Below are 15,953 nucleotides of genomic sequence, written 5' to 3'. Positions count from 1 at the left end.
CTGGTGATTCAGCAGTGAGCAAAACGAAGTCCCAACTCTCCCAGTGCTTGCATTCTCAGGAGGGGGAAAGACAGAAAACACAGCTCTATAAATGGACCAGGTGATGCTAAGTGCTTTAATGGAAAATAAAGCAAGGTGAGGGAAGAGAGTAGGATGGGAGAAGATGCTACTGGACTGTCAGGGCAGGCCCAGGGGTAGCTGCTGCAGGGGAAATTCTTGCTCATTCTATTAGAAAATCACAGGTAAAATGACTTGACACAGAAACCCTGCAGCCAGGCAGCCTCCCTTCTTTAGTTTGCTTGTGCTCCTGTCTGGGCTCCTGGACTGCCCCCAGTTGCCTGTAGAGAATGTGAGTCATGATCTCCAGAAGCCAAGAGAGCAAGGAAGGGTCCCGCCTCTGCAGGGATGAGAGTCCCAGCATAAGAAATGCTCCATTCACATTGTCAATGGAATGTTGTTCTTGCCCATTACTGAAAAGAGAAAGGGGATCTTCCCTTCTGGTTCAGGGAGAAGAAAGGGGCCCCTGTGGGGAAAGAAACCTGTTACAGTTATCAGAAAAGCAATACCAATAGGACTTGCCTACAGGCAAGGAAAATGGACTCTACCCAATAGCTCTCCATTTTGAAGAGGTCAAAGGGAAGCATTTTTAGAAGTGAGTTTCTAAAAAGTACTCCTCTCCTTCCTTTTATATTTCTTACTGAATACCAACAGCAGGGTGATGGCTCATTATACAACATGGGTTCTGGTGAACAAGGGATAATTCCCTTGAGCCCGGTCGACTGATGCTGACAGTGCCTCCCAGCCTTCGAGAAGGGAAGCAATGACACAGAAGTTCATCAGCTAAACCTTAGTGCCATGGTACCATTTCCTGGGACTGAACACCAGGCACTTTCCACAGAGGAGCTCCATTAATCCTTCCAACCCTTTTAGGTAGATTTTAATGTTGTGCCCATTTTACAGATGGAGAAAGGAAGGCCCTCCAGTTATAGGCCTTACCAAAGTCACCAGCTGGGAAGTGATGGAGCTGGGACTTGAAGGCCAGGGGTTTGACTTCAGAGCCCATGGCTTAACCTTTACATTGAACACCATTGGATCATCTTATGAATCAAATTCAGCCCTGTGTAAGAGCAGGAAAAGCCAGGTATGACTTTCCTGGTCTTGATCCAAGCTCTGAGGGCACGAGCACCCAGTGACATAACTGGGCTTGTTTAGCCTGAGGTTTCTGCTTAATGAAGATGACTCCCCACCCCCAGAGCTTCAGGCTGTGCACTTGAAGGAAATTTTCACCCAAGAAGTTATTCAGGAGCAGGAAATTACCTGAAAAATTACTCGCACCATGCTCCTACGGTGAGCATGTCCCCCATAGTTACTTAGGTCATTGTTGCTGTACAGATTTGTCCTCGCTGAATGTCCCTAGAGCCGTTTTCAGCCTAGTCTGCTTCAGAGGTGGGGAAGACCCTGGAGTAAGTTTACAGGAACAAGCCCACAGCCGTTTTTACCATAAAGATAACCTACTGTCTTATTATTAGTCACCATCCCAGCCTTGGGGCCATTAATGATTCAAAAGGTGTGGTAAAGACTGAGCAAGAAAATGTATTTAGCACAGCACCTGGCATATATCTAAGCATTGCTATCAATATTCTTATAGTTTTAAATATAAGGTACTAATGCCCTTTTCTTCATTTGGTGTGTGAGCTTGTGAGGTGTCAAGTCAACCACAACTGCAGCTTAGCTGCAATTTTCTAGAAGCTTCTATAAGTGAACTGCCCTGTGTGGTTGGCTTCCCTTTGACCAGAGCATTACTGCTCTTTGATGGGTTGAAACCACACTTGGTCTAAATGGTCTGAAAGAAAGTCATATGCGTGGACAACCATATTCAACCAGGCCTATGATGGTTTTCATCTTTTTCCTAAGGAAATATCTGACAATGTCCAATTAAATAGATTCTGTAGAAGTGCCCCCAAGCACTTCTAGCCATAGATAGGAAGGGCACTACATGTATACTTACTATTGTTTTATTTGGGGAGATGTGGGGCAGGTGTGCCTCTGTCTGTGTGTGTAGGAAGTTGTGTCGGTTTTTCTTTAATAAGACCTGTATCTTCTATGCGTGCCCAAACATTGAGAGACAGTGCAACATGGTAATTAGGAGCACAGCTTCTGAGTCAGACCATCTGTGCCTCAGTTTCCTCATCTATAAAGTGGTAACGATTATGTCATCTACCTCATAAAGCTGCCATGAGGAGTAAGTGACCTAATATGCAAAAAAATAAAATAAACAGCCACTCGAAACAGTGTCTGGCAGATCAGAAAGCACTTTACAAGAGTTAGCTATTATTATTATATTCCCCTTTCTTCACATTAATCCCCTCTCCTACAATCCAGCCAAAATAAGCAAGTAATAATATAATATATATATATATGGTTGTACATATAGCTGTATAAATAAATTTTATAAAGTTGTGTGTATGTGTATATATATATATATAATGCTGTGTAGCTTCCTATAATACCCATTTTTTGGTAGTTTCATTTAGTTTCTTAATATCCTAAATAATACATGGATATAATCACATAAAACAAACAAACAAAACCAAAAATTCCATTGCAAATAATGCCAGCAAAGCCACGGTTCCTTTGTCCTTAGCACCACTCCCCTATCTGTTTCCCTCTCCCAGCAGTGGTGTCACTTTGTTACCTTTCCAGACTTTTTTGTCTGTGCTCTTACACGCAAACCTAATGTATTTCATCTAGCTAACAACCATCACATCTGGTGAATGTGGCAAAACTGCCTTGAGCACAGTACCCCAGCGTCCTGCAGCGCTCACTGCAGCCAGGTAGACGTGAGCCACAGGCACGATGCAGCTGCTCACAGGAGACCACACGGAGTTTCTCACTGGTTTCATGTGAGTCGTCCCTGATTTATGGTCCCGAAAAGCCAAGGACAGCAAACCAAATCCAGCAGCCAATAAGAAGAGTTACAGACCATTCTGTTTATATGAATTACCCAGAATCGGTATATCCACAGAGACAGAAAGCAGACAAGTAGTTGCCTAAGACCAGGAATGGAGGGAGGGTGAATGAGGATTAACTGCTCAACAGGTATGAGATTTTATTTTGGAAGAATGAAAATGTTTTGGAAATAGATAGATGTGATGGTTGTATAACATTGTGCGTGTACTATGTATCACTTTTTAAATGGTTGATTTTATATTATGTGATTTCATTTTAATAAAAATTTTTAAAAAATGAAAAGCCAAAAAGTTCCTCTAGAGCAATATCTCATTTTCATAACTTGGGGGCTTTCTGGGTAATTTTAACAACCGACTTCCTCATTCTTATGCAGGTTGCATTTTTTGGTCTACTTCATTATCTTCTACAATTCTTGTTAATATGGGTCCATTCTCTAGATGTTGCCATTTGAATAGTGCTTTGCCACAGCTTCCATATGGTTTGATACGTGATTATCAATTACATGAAAAGGGATCTTCACTTATCACAAAGTTTAAATTGAAAGAATGTTAGAAATCATGTAGGCCAGTGACTTTTAACAGATTTTTAGTTACAGCCTCTTTTGAGAATCTGACAAAAGTTAAGGACCCCCTTCCCTGAACTGTGCACTGAATATACAGGCCAATCCTTGTGCCTTATTTTATAGATGAAAAAAATGAGGCTCCAAAAGGCAAAGCACAAGGTCTCAACAGAACCAGAGGTAAAACCCTGACTCCCCATGACCCATCATGTTCCTGAGGCTCCTTCTTGTCTCAGTCTGAAGTCTCCAGTTTGCCTTCAAGGATGACAAAGGGGAAGAGTGTATCAGAAAGAGAAGAAGCCCTGGATTTGCAGAAGGAGATGGTCAGAGGAAGGGGAGAGTCCAAAGTCTAGATCTTAGGCACTGATGGTGATGACCGCACAGTGGATTTTCTGGCACAAGGAACTCCTCCGTTCCCTACCCAGGCTAGGAATGAATGAATGAATGTAGCCTTATATTAAAGCATAAAAGTCTTAGATAATATATGGAGAATTTATTTTAGGTAAAAATCCTTTCATTTACGAAAGAAGTGTATATAGTTTCCTCTTCAGGACGCTTAAAAACAGAATAGCATCTTATCCCTCTAAGTTGGCTTGAATGTAGATACATATGAAGGCAAAGGGATGGGCTGGTCAGAATTGTCACAAATGTGGTCTGTGTACACCGTTCCTGCTTCTGTAGCCCATAGCAGACATCGTGTGTCAGCCTGGAACCATTTCCAGCCAGCAACAGTGTGGCCTCAGAACCCTTCCCAACCCCACAGCCCAGAAGCTATTACCAGATGATCCCAGATGACAATGAGATCTGCGATCTATTTGCCATCCTACAGCTAAATGACTTGCCAGCATTCCATCTAGTCCCTTGTGATTAGATGCTTCCCTGTATCCCATTTAGACTTTCTGACGCTTTGTTTGGTTCAGAAGAGACCTAGAGACCTCTCTTTCTAGGGCAGTGATCTCTCCTAGGATTTCTTCTAATAGCTGTACTCTTAAATTCTCAGTCATGTGAAATCATTAAGGATAGAGAGAGAGAGAAATAATTGCTTATAACTTACTTAAGTTTATGTAAACTATGAAGACTTCAGGAGTTTTAAGTTCAATTTTATTATGGCCCATGGGTCTAGTGTCTGAATTCTTTATTCCTTCTTTCATATCAGTAATTGTGCTCTCTCTCTTGCTCCCTCTCGATTATATCCCTAACATTAGACTTTGGAAACAGAAAAAAAAAAAAGTAGATTGACAAGTCTTAGTTGCATCAGGACAGTTCAAAGACAATAAAGTAAGTTATGGGTAGTATTTCACATCGTGTCAGTCAAAATATTAAAAAATCTGATCTCTGTGTATCTAGAGCTTTCTTTGCTTACATCACCAAGCATTCCAGAACTACATATGAAACATTCCAACCTTGTGTTTGCCAGTGTTCCTTGACTCTGCCATGTGACTGCGCTGTCCCAGAAGGGAACTCCCAAATGACGTAATACAGCTTAACACTCCTCCAAAGTGGATGAAGCGATATTGAAGGAATGCTGCCACTTGTGTCTGGAGAATGGTGTGATTTCAGTGCAAGAAAGTGATTGAACAGGAGGTGGTTTTTGTTTTGTTCCAATTTCTAGTTCTAAGTCTGGTTTAAAACAATGTAAATAAAGAAGCGCTTTTAGTGTTTTCTGATATGACTTTAAAACATAACAATATGGTCTCCCTGCTTCCACACTAACTCTTTGTCTTGCTTTGCCTGGGCTGCTATGACAACCCTCCACACTGGTTGGCTTAAACAAGTGGAATTTATTGTCGTACAGGTTTGGAGGTCAGAAGTCCAAAACCGAAGGTGTCAGCAGGATTACGCTTTCTCTGAATCCATAGCATTCTGGGTGATGCTTGCTGGCAATCCAGGACCCAAACTGTACCTCTGTCATGTGGCCATCTCCCGTCTGCCACCCCCTCTGGCTTCTCACTGACTGTGGCCAAATTTCCTCTGTTTACAAGGACTTCTGTGATATTGGATTAAGGCTCACCATGATTCAATTTGGTCTCGTCTACAAAGATCATGTTTACAAATGAGCCAACCCCCGTAGGACCCAGAGTCAGAACTTGAACAGGTTTTGTGGAGGGCACGATGCAATCCTCAGCACTCCCAGTTCATTCTCAATGAACTACCAGACCAGAGGGGTTCCATTAAACATTGTTGGATTGTATCACACCACCTAAAAATCTTCCAGTGTCCCACTGAAACTGAGTAAAAGCAAAGACCTGTAAAGACTTCAACGGCCTACAACACCTCTGTCCCCAGTACCTTTCTTATAAGGCTTCTCCTCCTCATTTACCCTCAAGCCATCCTCACCTTCTTGTTGCATCAGGAGCATTCCTGCTAGGGGGCCTTTGATCTATCTGTTCCCTCTGCTTTAAGCCAGATATTTGCTTAACCAACACCCTTCATTTCTCAACAGGGATTATTCTGACCACCCCGTTTATTATGGCAGCCACTCCCCATGTCCCCAGCTCTCCATCCCTGTGCCTGTTTGAATCCATAGTGTACCCCAGAAAAGCCACATCCCTTTAATCCTCATTCAATATTCTGGGTGGGAACTTTTTGACTGTTTCCATGGAGATGTGACCCACCCAATTGTGGGTGTAACTTTTGATTAGATGGTTTCCATGGAGATGTCTCCACCCATTCAAGGTGAGGTTGCTTACTGGAGCCTTTTAAGAAGGAACCATTTTGGAAAAAGCTTCAGAGCCACAAGAACCACCAGAATGGACAGAGCCAACAGAATGGACTGAGCCAAACAAATGGACAGAGCCCTGGGGAAGCCGCTGAAGAGGAAGCTAGCAGATCTCATCATGTGCCTTTCCAGATGAAAGAGAAACCTTGAATGTCATCGGCCTTCTTGAACCAAAGTACCTTTCCCTGGATGCCTTAGATTGGACACTTTCATAGTCTTGCCTTAATTTGGACATTTTCACAGCCTTAGAACTGTAAACTTGCAACTTAATAAATTCTTTTTAAAAGCCATTCCATTTTAGGTGTATCTCATTCTAGCAGCTTTCAAACCAAATCAATCCCCTTCACCCCACTTTACTTTTCATTTTTTCCAGAACACTTACAAACTTCCAGTATGCCATAGAGTTCCCTTATTTATTGTGTTTGTTGTTTATTATCAAACTACTCCCATGAGAACATAAACTCCCCAAGGACAGGCATTTTTCCTCTTGTTTTGCTGATGTATTCCAAGTGTCTGGAATAGTGTTCACCACTCAATAGATGCTCAGTTAATATCTGATGAATAATATGTGACGAATAGATGACTGAGTGAATAAATAACTGAATGAATAAAGCTTTTGTTCTGCAGACTAGCAGTGAGAACATAGCCTCGGATGGGTGTTTGAAGTAAGGAAATGGAAAAAAAAGTCAAAAGTAGGAAACACTGAATAGAAATGATAGGTAGCATTTGCTTCTCTAGTATATATTCAGTGATGTTATTTGCCCATATTAATGGGAATAAAACTGTCAAAATTTCCAGGTGCTAGTTTTTGCAGTTTTTTTTAAATAAAGCAGGAATTTTTTACAAAAGAAAGGTTGCAGCAATTTTTTCAGTCTTTTTTGGCAAAAGCCAAACTTTTGCCTATCTACCTCTGAAAGAACGTTGGGATTGTCTTCACTGGGTGAAGAGAATAGGAAACAAATATTTGGACAAAGAAGTTACTTTAAAGCCATAAATGTTTTGCCGAAAACATAAGATGCTTTTGTGGTTGAGGGATGGAATAATTTATGCTAACCACCTTTCAGTGACTCTTATTTTGCATGAGGAGGTGAGCTCATGTGGTTAGGAGCCAAAAAGCCTTAGTGAGGCATGCTCTCTGGACTATTAATGAAAAGTCAGACCCAGGGGTAACACTAAGGCAGTATAATGTATTGTCATTGAATAACCATCATCCTACTCAATTAACTTTTGCAGAGGAAGCTACCTTGAATCTAAATGCTAACAATATTGGCCATAAAACGACATCATGGATTCCACAGAAGAGAAAATTTGACACTGGAAGCCCAATGAAATCATGTCGACAAAACTCTGGATTTGAGAGGGGAGAGGAAATCTCATGCCAAATTATTACATGTACCTTGAGCCTTTGGATTCTCAAAGAAAATGTGCATTTTTGTCGTTGGTGTTGCTGTTTGTGTTTTAAAGACTGAAGGGTGTTTTTCGTTTCCTTCCATGTTCTTTGCAGAAGTGCCTTGCACCAACAAATGCCGAAGTGATTAATTAAACATGTGCACAATCACACTCTACTGAGCAAGCTTTAAAGAATTGCAAGTCCACCCTTTTAAAAAGTACACCTGATTGGTGAGCCCTGATGAGAGGCGCCACCAAATGAAAGGTCTCGGATGAATCTCTGCTGAAAGTGAAAGGTCAGTGGCACTTTGTGGATGAAGAAGGGGATGGCCTTGGTTTCTTAGTCCAGATAGTCTCCCTAGAAAACCCAAGCCACATGCTCAAATCTTTTGCCTCGATTTGCAAAATCCCGCCCTCTCTTTCTTGCTGCCTTCCCAGTCGACGGGCATTAAGCAGGCTCCACAACAGGCCACTTCCATGACCCTTCTCCAGCCTGTGATACTGCCAACAGCCCCGCCCGCCTTGCTCTTTCACCTATAACCTTGTCCATCACACAGAATTTCCTTCTGACCATGCCTTTTCTCCTCTTTATACCCCTTCCCTCCAGATGAGGAAGGCCCTGGGGTATTTTGGTTATCATCTCTCCCAGTAGAATATGATGGATATAAACTCTGGCTCAGAGGAAGACCTCTTGGGTCTGGTCACTGCTCTGCCCCAAACCTTCTGGGGAAGACTTGACTTCATTATTTCACTTTTCTGTGCCTCAGTCTTCTTGTTTGCAAAATGAGGATGACAATACCAACAGGACATCTGTGAGTGTTAAATGAGATAACACATGTGATGGTGCTTCGAAGAGTGTGTGGGCACATATAAGCCACTGCTGTTTTCTTCAGTGTAGAAATCTATTTCTCTTTCAAGCCTCAGATCAGATGCTAATTCTTACAAGAAGCTCTTTCAGATTTTCCCAACTGGATGTGACAGTCTTTTCCTTTGAACCCATATACCACTTAATTGCTGCTTTTCTTCCTCTTTTGATCACTGGGCCCCATACTCTATGTATACTATCTCTTTTGTTCTCGAAAAGTAGGATATTACTATTTCTTTTTTACATTTGAGGAAACCAAAAGTTCGCAAAAGATAAGCTTTCCCCAGAGTCACAAAGCAAATATCATTAAACTCATTTGTCTACTTAACTTCATTTCTAGATTAAATGTTCTCTGAGGGCAATGTCAGCAGCTTACTCAACTTTCTTTCTCCAGCTGGATCCACCAAGCACCTCAGGTAAAGCTGTCCTTAAACACCAAGTGTTTTCTTTCTTTGTTTTGGCAGGGATGGTGGTGCATGGACTGGGAATCGAACCCGGGTCTCCCGCATGAAAGGTAAGCATTTTACCACTGAACCACACTATCAAGTGTTTTTTTTATTTGATCTGAATGAACTGTTTGGACACCAGAGAGTCTACTGATAAACTATGAATAGTCATATGTCTCATTGTATATTTTATAATGTATTTTCACATACATTATCTCATTAAAATCTCATGACGAGTCTGTGAGACAACTATATAACTTTCTCCATTGATCAGCTATGACCCTGGGAAGCAGAGAGTTTATTTACAGGTCTTACTCCCTATGCTGTCCGCTAGGCCACCATTGCTTTGTCCCCAAGGCCATCTGAGACCCAACTGATGGCACACTGTTAAGGAAACAAAAACTCTGAATGAATCTCAAATACTGCAAAAGAAGCAGTGACCATAAATTAGCAGAAAGCATGGCACTACATTGCCAGATGTCAATTCTATGAAAGGAGGAAGACAGATATCCTAAGGCAGGACAAGTTTTAAACAGATCAAATTCTCATTCTGTGGAAGAAAATATTAAGCTCAAATAGTTTTTTTGATCAAAATATGGATTTATTTAAAGTTAACCAGCGAATAGCTTTTTAAGAACTCTAAGCAAAGGTCATCTTCATTCATAAGAATTTAATTCTGAAGCAACCTTCCTTGTCTTTTTGAGAAAGATAAGGCACTGTGTCATTTCAACATCTCGCTGGCAGTAGTAAGCCTACAGAGGGGTTGGACTAGGTGATGCAATCATTTTTATACTTCTAAATATGAAAGAACAGGCTGGCATGTTATGCAACAGAGAAAGAAAAAGAATGGCTGAGTCAGGGTTTTAGTAATAGGCCACATTGCAAGGAGCAGCCGGTGTTTACCAAGAAGTTTGCTCACCGCAGATATGCAGAAAGACTGGAAGCAGAAGAGCTGACCCCATTTGCAAGGGAAACGATTACTACATTAGTCCCGGGAGTTGATCTATAACCTGCCTTTGCATTTCTTCCATGGGGACTGCTGGACAGGGTGGCAGAGGTGCTTAACTCCATTATCTCACCCTCCAGAGCACTCAGGACAGAGCAAATACCAGACATGAGCAGGATATCTGATGGGTTGGTTGTGCAGTTAGTCTATTATCTACTGAACCTAGTGTACAAAGTCCCAAGCCACATGGTATGGGCAATAAAATAAGGAAACAGATGCAGAAGAATCTCAGAGTTTTTTGTACGAAGAAAGAAGATGTAAATGACGCAAAACAAGGCAGAAAGTAAAAATGTCATGAGCAGTGAGATAAAATGGCAGGACAGTTCCCAGGGAGGCATGACTCCTTCTGTATAAGGAGAAGGAGATACCAGGGAGGAGTTGAGATAAGGCAAGATTTGGAGGGTGCACAGCCCTGGAAAGGGAGACCATCTCAGGCAGAAGAAGCAACACAGGCTAAGGTTGATTAGTAAAAAAAATACAAGAACAAGAAGCAGAATAAAGAATTCAATTTGTTATAGTGTAGAGTGTTTGAAGGTCAACTTGTTATTGCTATCTAACTTTTAATGGCAATCTCTGTTAATGAGGTTTAGAAAGCAATTCATGAAAGGGTTTTTCCAAGGGAGTGAAATTCTTAAATATTAGCCAGTCACTTTTCTGAACCCTGTGGTGGTTTGAAGCTGTATGTATGCCAGAAAAGCATGCTGTTAAATTTAGCCCATTTGTGCAGATGTGAACCCATGGTCAGTAGGAACTTTCAATGACATTACTTCAGTTAAGGTATGTGGCCTACCTCAACCAGGATGAGTCTTAATCAAAGCCACAAGAAGCAAGAGATTGGACATTGTCAGAACCCGGATGAGAAGGGGTACATCAGGAGGCCCCGCCGTGTGCCTTGTCATGTGAGAAAGGAGCGAAGGATCACGGCAGCCACACCAGGATGCCGGTCTTTGGGAAGCATCATTTTGATGACCCCTTGATTTGGACTTTCTTTTTGTCTCAAAACAGTGACAAATAAATTCCCGTTGTTTAACCATTACATGTTATTTGCCTGAGCAGCCAAGGAAACTAAAACACCCTCCCATCTCCCTCAGCCTTCCTAGCAGATATTTTCAGATGTGGAAATGTACATGGGCTTGAAACGAGTAGGACTGAGTTTCCCCCTAGAAAGCAGCATAGTAGAATGATGCTTAGCTTTTACAACTAATGACTGTCCTTCGTTTCTACTATCGAAAAAGTCCAGCAAGCTATGCAGAAGCCAGTAAAATCCACACTCCCTTCTTTCTAAAGACAATGTTTAATTTTAAATGTTCAATTAAACATTAGCAATATGCAATTCCTGTACTGACAGATCCATATCTCATGCTCTCTCAATATAGATGTTAAATCAACTTTTCTTACATGTGTGAATACTGTAAGAAAGAAAAAGGTAGGAAAGAGAGGAGGTAGGAAGGAAGGGGGAGTGGGAAGAAAATAATGGCTTACTTTTTGTACTCAAGTCTGAACTTCTACATTTCATAATCCAGTTGAATATAGGAAGCATGGTGTGATATTTTTTTTCCCCAAAAAGGAAATAAGGTATTTTATTGCCAAATTGAATATGTAGATTTGACTGTAACTTCAAGCCACCTGGTGGCTTAAGTATTTCAAGATTTCTTCTTTTGTGACTTTATCTTAGCTTCCTCTGTATATGAATGTGTACAGGACTAGAAAACAATAAGAAGGCTAACTTTGTATTTCATCTTGAATCACGAGAATTTTCTACTATATGGAAGATATGCAATGTGATAGTTTTGTTTGGCCTGGGCTACTTGAAAAAAAAAGCCTTTCTTAAGGAGAATCTGACCCCATCCCCATTGTTTTCTCAGCATGTTTCAGCATCAGTTCATTGATTATGCTGTCATTAGCCAGAATACTGAGAGAGAGCAAAGATCTATTAGATCATCAAAGTCCATTCCTGGAGCAGATCTAAGTCTCCTGGGAGAGACTGACTGTGACTTGTCATCTTAGGCAAATGACCAAGGAAAATTTAGAGCCATGTACAATTGTACTCTGCTATAGTTTTTAATTTTTGAAAGTTTTTGAGATAACTCCCAGAGACTGTTGATAAAAGCATTTCACTTCGGAATTTAGATCAGTGGTTCTCAATTGGCGGGTGCTTTCCACACCCCTACCCCCTTTGCAGGGAACATATCTGGAGACATTTATTTTGGTTGTCGCAACTTGAGAGGATGGTGACAACGCTACTGGCATCTAGTGGGTAGAGGCCAGGGGTGCTGCTAAACATCCTACAATGCACAGGACAATCTCACACAAAAAAATAAGTTTTCGGTCCAGGGTGTCAATAGTGTTGAGGCTGAGAAACCCTGATTTAGGTTTTTCCCTAAGCTTTGTTTCTTGCTGCTAAAATGGTCACTCAGTTCCAAATAAACCAGCCTTCTTGACTACCTACATGGCTCTGGGCACACACTTTTGAAATAAATTATTAAAAAAAAATTCCTACAAATTCTATTTCTTAGTCTGAAGTTGAGCAAGTTGCAATCATACAGAGAAACAAAATCACTCTCTTTTTTTAAAAAAACTTTTTATTGTATAGTACACATACAAAGCAAAGAAATAAGAAAGCAATAGTTTTTTTCATATATATCATCATGATCATTTCTTAGAATATTTGCATCAATTCAGAAAAAGGAATAAAAAGACAACAGAAAAAGAAATAAAATGAAAACAGAAAAAAAATTATACATACCATACCCCTTACCCCTCCCTTTCATTGATCATTAGCATTTCAATCTACTAAATTTATTTTAACGTTTGTTCCCCCATTATTTATTTATTTTTGATTCATATGTTTTACTCATCTGTCCATAAGGTAAGTAAAAGGAGCATCAGACACAAGGTTTTCACAATCACACAGTCACATTGCGAAAGCTGTATCACTATACAATCATCATCAAGAAACATGGCTACTGGAACACAGCTCTACTTTTTCAGGCAGTTCCCTCCAGCCTCTCCATTACATCTTGAATAACAAGAAAATCACCCTCTCTTGATATTTCAAGATTTAAACTACGTTGGATGTAACAGGACCTCGAGATTAAGTAAATAATCTTCGAGGAATTTAAGGCGAAGAAATCATTAAAGAAAAAAGAAACCATAATATCTGCCTTAATCTTTTTTAGTCAGAAATTTATACTTTTGTTTCTGTATATTCTTCAAATAAAGGTTTTACAGGTAGCATAGCTCTTGAAAGACAAAACTTTAAGTGAAAAATGTTGGTAACAAATATCTCAAGAGTATTCAATAGATGCCTGCCCCCACTTGCACAAAACAAAATCAAATCCGCCATTCATTTCTTTAGAAGTAAAGAATAGAAAGGAGACAAAATGAAAGGGAAGGAAAGAGAAACAGAAGTTTTGTCTCTGAAGGTTTGAATGGACTTTGGCAGATGAAAGCTTTCTGGTTCCATTTTCTGTGGAATTTAGTATGGGTGTGCTCTCGTCTATACCAGAGATTTTAGTGCTAAAGGTACAGGGATGGTAAGAAATTGAAAGAAAAAAAATGGATAAAGCAATTTGCTGTATGAGCTCTTCCTGAAATACAAGCTTCAAAAAAGTAAGCAGAATTACAGATGCACCCACTTAAATTTATCACATGTAACAATATTTTTGCTTGTTTAGAGTTTCTAGTATTTTGAATCTAATTGGAATGAATATTTTCAAAGACCAAAGAGTTGTTGTTACAAATTCCAGGTTAGCTTAGAGATTTCTAAAGTATGAGAAGCAAATCTGGTCCACTGAAAACCCTTCTTGAATATCTGCTTTTTTAACTCTTTGATATCAATTTCAGAAGAATATTTGTGCACTTGAAACATTGCATCGGTGTATTCTTTGGCCTGTTGAGGAGTCGTCTCTCCCTTGAAATTGTGCCTTGCTTATGATATTCTCTTCTTTTCCCCATGCAGAATCAAGATTGGACTACTGAACTCACTTGAAATAAAATTTGTCATTGTGTTTAGTCGCAACCCCGTTACATTTCTTAATAGCTGTATCTGATCTCCTGGAATCTCAGAATATTTATGAGCGCAGCTGAGATTTAGTGGAGACTTTGTAGTGATATTCAGTAGGTGAAGCATCTGTAAACGTGCATGGTCTAGAATCTTTGTCCTTTATTGTTCTTAAAATCAGCCACCCACAATCCTCCCCAACTGAATTAGGCTGCCAAGGATAACGCAAACATGAATTCTTTACGGGGGACATGGTAGCACTGGACTTAACACAGTCAATAAATCAGGTCCTAAGTCTCTCAATCACTGGAGTATACATCTAATAAGCTCTTTACTTATTTTCATTTTACTCAGTTTGTGAAACATACATTACTCATATAAGCTCATGATGGGAACAAAAGACAAGCCTGCCATATACATGAAAAATAAAATTTCCTTTCCCTACTTGCCCAACTCCCAATCCCAAAGCTCAGAAATAACCACTATTAATAGTTTCTCATGTGTTCTCCTGGAGATTTTCAGAGAGGAGAATAGAGAAAAAAGTTTTTGTTTTTTTTTTTATTCCTGTGCCCCAATTCCTTTTTTTCCCCCAGAGCTACACAGTACTATATGTCAGCAGTAAATTTTTACCAGGCCAGTCTTATAAATACCTCAAGCTATTCCAAAGAAATTAGGGAGACAGAGAAAGGAAAAGATTGTGATTAGTATTAGTGACAATCGTTCATAACTTTTTTTTCCAGGTTTCCATAGCTTTGTTTCATATTTATCTCGTTTTAATCCAAGTATGCATAAACTATGGAAAACAGTAGCACTAATTTAATAATCTTTCATCAATGCTAACAAATATAACTATGGTTAAAAAAAATAGAAGAATTACAAAATATAAGCATTATCATAATCCAAGTCCTCAAATTCATTTTGAATCTTGTGGCTGTTTTTGCCTATAATTACACAGGGGCTTCATTTCGTGAGATTAAACAGGGGCCCAAGTGGACGTGGATGCTGCACGGATGCAGGCTTGGGGGAACTCATGAACTCATTACTGGGCACGCCGGCCCACGCGTGATGGCCTGATGGTCCCTGGAATTTTATTGCTCACTGCTATTCTCTGTCAGTCCCAAACCGGGAACATGTCACTCCCAGTCCATCTTCCGGGCTGGTTTCCTGGTCTCCCTGGGCAAATCTTGAATCTTTTTTGTTTGTTAAACCTGTACTGGAGGCACTCTGCTGGATCTAGGTTTGCCTTCCTCTGTGATTCCTTTCTGGCTTCCTGTTTGCTTTCAGGAATGCCACCTACTTCACTCACGCCACGAAGGGACTTCCAGCCGCTGACGGAATTTGGCATTCCTCTGACCTATGGGGCAATTTCTGACCTCCTCTCCCCTTGGAGTCAGAGCTCTGGCTCTGTCATCTCTCAGGTGACCCTTGCCGCCCTCCTGTGATTGAAACTCGTAGTTTATTCGGTCTATAGCATAACCCACCTGGTTCTGACCTGAGGCCTCTTAGCATGTATCATTGTGGACAGAAAACATGGAAAAAACTTCTTTTCTTTTTTTAAATTCACATCAGCTCAGGACATGAACCCCCTGTCCAATCTCATTTATAGAAATAAAATCGTGCAAATTTGTAGCAGAGAGAGACAGAAGTAAAAGCTGCAGTGTGCCGGAAGGTTGACAAAAAGCGAGATAATGGGGGATTCTATTATTATCTTCCCATCACCCCCATCCCCCCTGAACCCCAGTTTTGTTTAGGGAACCACCTCACCCCATCCCGGGCAACCCTCAGCTGCTCAGCAGCAGCTGAACCTCTAGGATCAGGAGAAGCCTGGCTTCTCCGTGGGGAAATTCCACCCGTACTGTGCGTGGTTGGTTCAGGGATGGCCAAGGGGACAATGAAGTGAGATGAGAGGTTTCTGGGAGGTCCTGGAAAAGTCTCCCCACTGTAAGGAGGAAGCAAGAGGTAGAGAATCTGCACACAAGGAGTTGCAGCCCAGGAC

At 40.7% G+C, this 15,953-nt stretch overlaps 1 long non-coding RNA gene across 1 annotated transcript; it reads left to right on the top strand.

Annotated features, from left to right (window-relative positions):
• Nucleotides 1-4,934: 4,934 nt before the first annotated feature.
• On the top strand, nt 4,935-13,973 carry LOC143676601 (uncharacterized). The gene is made up of 3 exons (XR_013172214.1): nt 4,935-5,113; nt 8,967-9,016; nt 13,916-13,973. It is a non-coding gene; the product is annotated as an uncharacterized LOC143676601 (long non-coding RNA).
• Nucleotides 13,974-15,953: the final 1,980 nt, after the last annotated feature.

Source organism: Tamandua tetradactyla, chromosome 3, assembly GCF_023851605.1.
Source record: "Tamandua tetradactyla isolate mTamTet1 chromosome 3, mTamTet1.pri, whole genome shotgun sequence".
NCBI lineage: Eukaryota > Metazoa > Chordata > Mammalia > Pilosa > Myrmecophagidae > Tamandua > Tamandua tetradactyla.
The sequence above is the reverse complement of the archived record's forward strand: the minus strand, read 5'-3'. Positions and strand labels throughout refer to the sequence as shown.